Raw genomic sequence first — 10,254 nt, forward strand, 5'->3', positions numbered from 1 at the left:
TACAAAACATTATCTCTTTTAATAAACTGCTATCCAGTTTTTTTCAGCTTTAAAAAAGCTAATAGCCCAGCACTAAAGGAAACGGCGTCCGTTTGCAATTTATGGCACCGCAATCGTTCCCGAACCAGAGGCTGTTGGCTAGCTGGATCGAAAAGCATTGGCCAGCCCAAAGTCAGCTGAAATGAGTCTCTTTGGAGCTCTTTATTATGATGAATGCTGCGGAGTGGAGTGTTGGTGGACACTGAACACAGGACACTGGACGACATGTGATATAGATGCGGGGATGTCATCTGGCATAATTGCCAGCGCCAAGTCAGTATGAAAAGTATGCAGATTGCATGTGGCAGTAATTAAAGGAGAACAGCTAGCCACGGAAGTAAGAAGAAATTGGAATTGGTGATGGATTTGGATGGTCATAGGGTAATGGAGAAAGCTTTAAGGATGAGCCTGCGGACAGTTGGCATAAGTACGCCAAAATCAAGAAGAATTCACAATGTTGCTGAAGTAAAAACTGCAATACGAAACAGTTCAAGACTGTATATTTTTTTCTTTGTGCAATACTGGGGAAAATTTTTGATTGCAAATTTGTGTTTTCTTTCCTTTCGAGAAGCGCACTTCCCTTGCAGCTTACCTTTTTCCTTTTCCTCCGTGTGCGGTGGGGTGAAAGGCAGCTATAGATATACATATACATATATACCACTCCTTGGGCTGCCAGCACGCATTACCATTGATTAACACTCATTCAATCTTTTGCCGTGCGCTCCGAAACTTTCTTGCACAGATTGAAATACAAAGTTTTTTGCCGAGCTTTAGTTGCCACTCTGCATTCGTCGTCCCTCTTTCGTTTTCCACTTATTTGGTTTTCTCGTTTTCCTTACGTTCTTTTTTTTTTTACAGTTTTTTGGTTTTTTGTGGCACATATTTCTTTACTTTACTTTGCACTTCACTGGCATTGAAAGTCTTCAACATGAAAAATAGATTTGCCCCGTAGCTAAACATAGAAAAAATGGTTCAATCGAAAAGAAACTTGCGAAACGCTGGGAATTTTCATAAATCAGCAATAATTCCTGAAATATTGAGAGTGTCTCTGGCATGGCGATAAGCCATTTAAAAGGCTGACTGACCAGTTAAGTGGACCGTTAAAGCAGTTTCCGGAAGTAAGTTCGAACTCTTGGCTATTTTTATATGCCTTCCTTCCAACTTCCAAATACTAAAAACTTTACGCATTTGACAGCGGCAGAAGAAGGCTTGTGGGCGTGGCAGCTAATTAAAGTCAAATGTATGCCACTGCGCAGACGTCTAAAGTTGTTTTGTATTGCTTTGTTTTATTCGAGTTCAGCTGCCAGTCAGAGGCTCAACTTTCGAGTTCAGCTCCGTGGAGTAAAATTTTTAATGGGCCAAGCGTTTTAATTACTTTGCCAGCAGAAGAGTGTGTGTGTGTGTGTGTGGGTGTATGGGTGGATTTTGGGTGGCTTTGGATCTGGGGCTGGATTTTTTGGGGTGGCTTTGGTGCAGCGGTGCACTGCGCGCTTAAGCTAGTGGAACATAATTACTCGTCTGCAGCGCAACTCCCGGAAGTCAGTGGCAGCCACAGTCGCCGCAGCGCCGGAAAGTATGCTGCAGGAGCAGCAGCAGTGGGCGCGAAATCTGCCATAAAATATTTATATAGCCTGCAATACCGCGTATATATGTCGGGCATCCACATTTATATATATACATATACCTATATATATATATATATATATGTATTTGTGCCACTGCAAACAACAAAAGTTGGTTGCGCAAAATCAACGCGCTCGTTGCGAGTTTAAAGTTTTTCGAGTTTGTTTGAATTTTGTTGCTAATTAATTGCGAAAGTCAGTGAGATTTTCATACCCTCTAAAGGAGGTCGGAGTATATGGGTTTTGCCTCTTTTTTAAAAACAATATTAGATATTATTTTTTAATTTAATAAGAATTTTAGTCACCCGAGCTTACCATTGCTGTATTATCTATTTCCCTATTTACTTACAGGGTATCAGCCGAGTGTCTGCTGCATTTCCTTATCCGTTTTTATTTATTTTAGTTCCACACAGTTTTTACTTTTATATTCCGTTGGTACTTTATGTTTTATTTCGTAAACAGGCCCCCCAATTTTTTATGATTTAACTTAGCTGCTTCCCTTTTTTGATTAACTGAAAAAGTGGAACACGGCGGCTTGGGCGTGGCTGTGCCGCCCCTCTGTTTGCACCGTGGGAATTGCCTCACCCCCACTACACCGACATGTATATTTATCTTATTCCTACAAGCATTTCGATGGAAAAGTGGGATATTTTATATGCTGTTTACCCATTAATTACTTAGTGGTGGTTGACTCATTAAAATAAGATTTAAATTGTACAAGCAGAGGAAAGTGATTGTTCAATATATTCCTTGATTTATAATTTAATTGAATGAAAACCCAAAACGATTAGCCAATAAAACAAGGTATTTGTCAAAACTTTTGCTGGCTGGGAATACATGTCACCAGACTGAGTTATAGTTCAAAGTTGAATGCCTGATAGCAGGTGATGGCGGTCTATTTACACGAAGCTTGCCATTTTGAAGTATTAACCCAGTCAGCAGGACGCTTAAAAGTAGGCAAGGCTTTTTGTGCACGCCACTCACGCACACAGCCAAAAAAAAACGATGTGGAGGAAAAAAGAAAGTGGGTGAAAGCGATTGGTTTGTTTGGTTGGATGGGGGCTACAACATTAAACTGCCCACAACATGCACTGGGCAAATGTTGTTTGCGGCACTCGTTTGCTGCCGTTTGTCGGTCGCCGCTCATAAAAGTCAAACTATTTTTCAATTTCAAATTTCACTGCTGCAGCTACAAATCTTCTTCACAGAGCCTAGAATTGTTGTTGTTGTTGTTGCTGTTTTCAGGGACTGACCCACTGGCCATAAATATGCTGCGTGCCACCAGCAATGGCAGCGCCAGCAACAACAATGACACTGGCCAAGGGGCTTTTTGGCACCCCGAAACCCAAAAAGCTCGCAGTAGATCAAACCAACTAGAGGCAAAAAGGAAAAACTAGAGGAAAAGAGTGCAAGCAGCCGGCCAAAATGGACAAAAATAAGACTCCGGCAATCCTTTTGTGGTGTGTCGCAGGCATGCAGGGCAGGGCAAGCAAGCTGGCCAACTGCTCACTGCACACGCATTGTATTGTTGGGCAAAAGATGGAGCCGAAACCAGAAACCAAAGGAACTTCCCACATCACAGGCACTGAAAAAATAACACCAAATTGCGGTCATAAAATGGGGTAAATTATCATATAAGCAAGGCTGAAAATATTATATAAAACAGCATGCATGCAGTTTGCTTGAAAGGAGATGAATAGCCTTTAACTGCTAGAAAGTATTACTGATTACGTTATAACAGTAATCATTGCCCCAAGGCTTACCAATTCTCCACTTTCTTCCTGTGCATTTAAGCTATTCTATTTGCACAACCGTCTCCGCCTGAAGTTTTTGTATTTGACGCAAAAATATTCATGGCAAACAACCGAAAAGCAAGAGCAACCGCAGCTATCCGACTATTGGCCATTTGCTAGTCACACCCGCACCCAAACACGGCCAAACAAACATACATTACTTTTGGCACACATTTCGCACTTCGGAGCTGTGTTTGTTTTCTAAATTTTGATCACGTCGGTTGGCCCTGACCTCTCACCTCTCAAACCTAGCCACCAGCCACCTCCTCTGGGTGCAGCTACTTTTGGCCTTTGTCCGCCCGCTTATTGTTAACAACTTTTCGGCGTTTTATGTCTACATCCGATGCCCATTGTGGTCCTCTTCTGTTCCTGACCACTCGACCATGTTGGACAGTGTCGGACTAGCAGAACAGAACAGTGTGGGCAAAAAACCAGGCCAAAAGCACACGGACAGCTTGAAAAATTAAAGCGCCGCAAAACGAATTAAATCACTCATAAAAAAAGAGGGAAACGCGAAATCGCTAAATGCAAAATTTGCATTTACAGTCTGAACGCTGCACTGTTGAAATATGGCCGGCGCTTTTATACGGCCGCAATTGGGGCGGTGTGGGGCCCATGAGGGCGGGGCTGGTGGACAGGTGTCCCCGTGCTTACACACGAGGGGAGCATAAATATTTACAGCATTTTTAAAATGATTCGTGGGCGAGTCCTTTGCCATCTGTTGCCGTTCCCAGGGCTGCAGCATGTAAAACTGCAATTAAGTTGTACATGTCGCCCCACCGACAAAAAACTGGCCCAAAAACGTCCACAAAAATTCCCATATAATAATCGGGCCGGGCCAGGAACTGACAAATAAACTGCAAGTCATACTCGTAAGAGCAGTCAAATAATACACCCTCACACATATGTTACATTTTCCTCTTTTGGCCAAAAAAAAAAATAAAGGATGGAATGAAAGTACCAATTCCCTGGCAAAAATGACAGAATGATAGACAAAGTGAAGATGTTCTTTGCATGGCAGAGCTCAAATTGAAACGGCCTGCAGATAACCGAGTCAATTAAAAAGCAATTCGAGAACGCAGTTAGCTAGTCCAGTGGGATTTTTTTCGGGAGGGGGTGGCCAATCCCCCGGAAACCCCCACAGTGATGATAAAAGACTGGCCAAATGGAAAATTCATGACAGAAAGCAGAAATAATTACTCCATGAATCGAGGGAATCAAGTGAAACCCAAATGGTTTACAGTTTCGACTTACGAAAGTTGTCAATGTCACGACAACTTACTGCTAATCATTGTAATGCCTCCGGCTCAGTGAGAAGGACAAGGACAAGGGCGAGGATAAGGATGAGGAGAAGCCTTCATCTGTAAAAGGATGCTTGGGAAATGAATAGAATGAGTCCTGGCTTCCCGGCCGCATGATGCGGCTGACTTGGCCAACTGTAAACGAGCAATAAATGCGGGCTCAAGTGTCATAAGTAGCTGACTGTATCTTTGTGCTTGTATCTTAGCTCGAGCGGCGAATCGTGAAATATTAAATGCGCCCCGTTTCGGTGGCATTGTTGAAATTAAATGGATACCGTGGGGGGGCGGGTAATGTGATTACCGAAGATGCCGCTTTGGCTCCTCTGACTCAGCCTATTGTCGTCGTCTGTCAGTTGGCTGCACTTCAACTTCAACCTTTCGGCTCCACTTAGGCACGCCCGATTGAGCAGCAAAAGATGTGACTTTGGATTTGATGTTTTATAATATTTCCTATATATTTATCTCACTCTGTATTCTCTTTTTGCTGCTGTCATCGTGCGAGCTATGAAATATTTAGCCAATGAAGGGGAAAATCAAACAAGAGATTGAGCTTCGCAGCCAATTATGTGCCATGTCACGGGTATTTGTGTGTGCTGTCGGTGGGTTCCTACAAAATCAGCGCTCAGACTAATTAAACGAGAGCCCCAGCATCTCACCGATACAGCTTAGTTTCAACGACTATCGCTCTTGGCTGGCAAGTAAAACTGGGAAACTACAACGGCAACTCATTGGGTCATTTTGCAATTAAGCTGCAGTCGCATGTTGCCGGCGAGAGCCATAAAGCCTGCATCCCATGTATCCGTATCCGTATCTATAGCTGCGGCGAATCCGAATCCGTACCCGATTCCAAGTCCGCCCCCTTCGTCTGATGATGATGAATGAGTTAAGCGGCCGTTGCCATGTAGCTGCACGTCTAATGAGATACTTTTTCTGCCGCTGCCACTGAAGATGAGGATGAGTTCTAGGATGAGAACGGAGAATGGATCCGTGTGGCGGGAGAGGATGAGCATGTGGCTGGATGTGGCTGTAACTGTGGATGTATCTTCATCTGCAAGTACACCATTAGTAGCGAAGGGTCAGGCGACGCCTAGCTCAACTGCAAATCATGACTCGCCCTCACACTGAGGGAAAACAAACTTTGTAAAAGCAATAATGGAATTATTTAATATACGAGTAATTAGCTGGGTTCACTTTACAAATCGGTTTGTCTTTTTTATGCGGTAATTTATTGATTTTGTTATTTTAGATTCAAAGAAATTGTTTGTTTTAAAATGAATTGTTAAACTGAAAATCATTTTAAAACTGTAAGGTAAATGCCATTCCTCAGACCGATTTGACTCATGTTAGTCCTATCCATAGAGTACTTAATGCTTCCTAAAAGTTAAATAAACTAGAAATTAGCGGTCAAAAATATTAAATAAAGGTAACGAATTCCATGATTTTCTAACTAATTTCCCAAGTGCAAAAAATCTCCGTCATCGTCGCTGTCCGTCAGCTCTTCCAACTATGTAATCTATGGCATGTCAGTGTCTGTATCTGTATCTCTAGCTGTATCTGTATCTTCAGCCATCTCGGTTATCTACACTCGGACTCAGGAAAACGCACAAACGTACCTTATATATGTAGGAGTACGAGTATGTATGTATGAATTGGCCGATGCGTGCCCAGGCACTAATTGCGTCTAATTGAATTGCAATTGACCGTGAGTTGGCGTATTTTTCATTCGTTTTTGCCGACACCGCCAGCGTCGATCCGAGCTGGAGATATATCCCCTGTTTCATGGAGAATCGGGCTTTAGAGGGGCAGCAAAATGGGTGGGAAAAGGAAGCTTGACGGTGGTGGAGGCGACAACATTGTTTGATGAAGATTTACGCAGCTGCTTTGATTTGTGTCAACAACGCCCGCCAACAACGGCAACGACGTCGCATTCCTACCCATACACTTGCTCATTCATGGCCCCATCTCAATCATTTGGTCATGGCGCCAATGATTTGGCTCAGCAACAACAAGAAGAGCAGTTGAGGCTTTAACTAGGGAGACAATTGATTTATAATGACTGGGAATTTATTTAGCCAGCTATGTGGGGAGTTTATGCCTGAATGATCCAGTTGACCAGGCTCCATGATTTATTCAATTAAATTAAAAGTTGAAATAATAAAAAAAATGTACTTTGCATTGGCAGTGATAATTGTGGCACATTTCTTGAATGATTTGAACATTTTTTCCTCTATTAGTTAACATATTTACTGCCAGCTTGTATTTCGTATTAAATCAATTAGCCATTGTCATGCATTTATAATTAAATTTAATTTGGTATTTTTTCCTTTTTCGTTTAATGAACGACTTTCCATTCTTTGGATTTTGACATGCGCATGTAATCATATTAACCATTTCACTGCGAATTAAATTTTTGCATAGCAAAATTGTGACATTCGTGTGCGGAAAGTAGTTGGCAAGCGAATTACCGCCGCGCCACAGCCAAACGCCCGCTTTCATTGGCAAATTAACAACTTATACGCCAAAAGTTTTACCAGCAAAGTTCCCCAAAAGCCGAAAGTTCCCAAGCACCTGTCCCCACCGGCTGGCTGACAAAGTTGTCCGCCCGCCCAACCGCCCGACCGACTGACTGACTTCAGGATCTTCAGCTTTTCCCAGGGAAAAATGCGAAAAATCGAAGATGTGGAAAGAAATACTTGAGCGGTTTTCAATTTTATGTCATGTTGTTGCTGCCGCTCCTGCTGCTGCTGTTGTTGTTGTTGTTTCGTTTGGGTCCTGACTGTCGCTGTGTTTCACAATTTATGTTTACAACTTGCCTGCTAAAATAAAATTGTATTTTTATGACGGCTTCGAGCGGGGATGGGCCACAAAGCACAAAGAGCTGCGACAACTTTCCCATGCAATAAAATAAAATATTGTTGCAACGCAGCAATGCGGCCCCCGAAAAAGTGTCACTGATATGTCAAACTAACAAAACATAAAACGGGCATAAACAAAAACTGAACCGAAAACCTAAAACCTAAAACCAAATCCAGGACATCGGCTGAATGCCGGCTGCCCAAGGGCTTACAGCTTTGAAGGACCAAAAAATGTGACCAGGACTGGGCCGTGTGGCAAATATTTAAAGTTATCTGTGAAAACTTGGCAAGTTCTCTATGCCAGCGCGTTGTGCTTCTTTTCACTTGTTTGTCTTTGCTTAATCTTTTGATAGAAATTTGTATACAAAACTTGTCCAATGCCCCTCCTCGCACACCTCACCAGCCAGCCATTTGGTTTTGGCTAAACAAAGTTTGCTACATTATTTTCACAAGCGCACGAACTTGGCACAAGGTGTTTTTCTTGTCATTGAACTTAAAGGTGAGTCAGTCGACTGGCCAAACTTTCCACCAGATCAGCTAGCCAACGAAATGATGATGAGCATGAAAATGATGATGATGATGATGCATCCTGTGTACTCGTACCATCTTATTCCCGTTTTCGCCATAAGCTATAGTTGGCGTTCTTTGTCACAATTTCTGCTTAGCTTGAGCTTCTCTTATAATTTACAATCGTGTCCCGTGAACTTTGCGCTTGATTTACACTTGGCTGACGTCGGCGTTTGCTTTGTGTGGGTCTGTCTTCATATATATACGACTATATCTGTAAATGTGGCTGTAGTTGTATCTCTGTAACGGTGGCAACCAACCCGCAGTCCACCCACTCGGCAGGAGTCGCCCTTTGTGTCCTGTTGTTATTTACAACGTGCTTGGGCGGACACCATCGCACCGCACAGTTAATTTGACGTGGCCAATGGCTTTTATGGGACGTGCAACGTGGCGAATGCGCAACAATTGACTGGCTGACTGACTGACTGACTGACCGAGCTAATTAGACCCGCAACATTTGACATTTTGCCATATAACTCAACTCCTCAAAAGGTGCCGGCACAATTAATAGCCTCTCAATGTTGCAATTTTCTGCAATTCTAGTCAAAAGGCCAAATGTCTTAATTAAGCAAAACTTAAATTAAACTTAAACTTACCCAAATTGCCAAATTACAATACCAACGTCTAATTTGATTAGTAATACCTTAATTACTTGAGTTAGAAATACCAGTAATCCGATACCAATTATCACAGCCTGGTTATCTAACCATTTTCATCACCACAATTAAACAAGCAAACAACTTGACTTTAAACTTAAAGCGTACACCCATTGAGGTTGCAAATATCACTTCATAAATCAAATTACTGTGGGAAAAGTTTTAAAAGCATCACAAAAGTCGAATTTGCTTTTCACACACTCACTCTCCCTTTCACTGGCTTTTTATCGTTTTCAGCCCTTTGACTTTGGAACACTTTGGCTTGACGATTTTCCAGCCATTGCAAGTTCTTCATTTGGCATGTAAATGCAAAATTAATTTGCACAATTAATCAGCCACGCCATCTCTAGCTACCCATATATAGTATATACACCCAAAATGTAACCCCAGTGACTGTCAGAGGAGCATTTGCCAGGGTTGGCTTTTGCAAAAGTGCAGCGAACATTTTCATTGCAATTAAATTTAGCACAAAAAGTTGAGAAAAAAGAAGAAAACGACAAAAAAAAAAAAAAAAAGATGTCATGTTACTGTCAGTGGCAAAGAGTGAAGTGCTCGCCAAAATGTTGCCATTTGCATTGCCACTTAAACACACATAAAGGCGGTAGCAGGAGTATGGTGGTGGGGGTGTGGCACTCACACAAGGACACATACACACATGTAAAACGGAGGACCAACTGACGGTCGCCGGCACGCAAATCGAGTCAAGTTGAATAGGCGGAAGTAGAGCAAGAAATGCGATTGCCAAATTGAGTTGAAGGTTTCGCTTGACTGTGTTTTGTTTGGCCAACTCCATGAGCTCGACTGCCTCGTCGTCCCTTTGCCATCGCCATCTCCATTGCCACTGCCACAGCCAAAATCAGCAGTGGCAGTGGTAGTGGCAGTGGCAACACCAAAGCCAACAGCACGCAGAATAAATATTTTAGCTTTTCTGACTTTTAAACTAGATAATAAAGTTTATCATTTATTTTAAATAGTATTTGAAGTTCAATTCTGAGGAAATATGGGATGGGTGGACACTCTTTTATTATTTAGTATTTTTGTTTCATAACCCTAGGGCTTAGAAATTATATCTACATTTTTTGTTGTACAACATCAACATTAAAGATTAAAAGTAAAAACAGTTTGCAAATATTATTTCTTCTCATTTTTCCCCAAATAAAACATAATTTAAATTTGTACTTCCAACATAATATTTGCAATATCCGTTTTCAAATTAAGAAACTTTCGATTGATCCCAAAATTTATTTTGTGTGCAGCGCCTAGGTTTCCGTTGACGGTGCTGCAGCTCCCAGTTCCCAGGCACTTGGCACTTTGCTGCAATTTTGTAGTTTTGATAAAATTTCGCAAGCATATTAAAAAGTTTTGCCCAACTTCGTTTTTACTTTTGCACATGCCATACGGCCGAAGGGATGGGTCAGAGA

This window comes from Drosophila eugracilis, unplaced genomic scaffold (genome assembly GCF_018153835.1).
Source record: "Drosophila eugracilis isolate 14026-0451.02 unplaced genomic scaffold, ASM1815383v1 contig_367, whole genome shotgun sequence".
NCBI classification, from domain to species: domain Eukaryota; kingdom Metazoa; phylum Arthropoda; class Insecta; order Diptera; family Drosophilidae; genus Drosophila; species Drosophila eugracilis.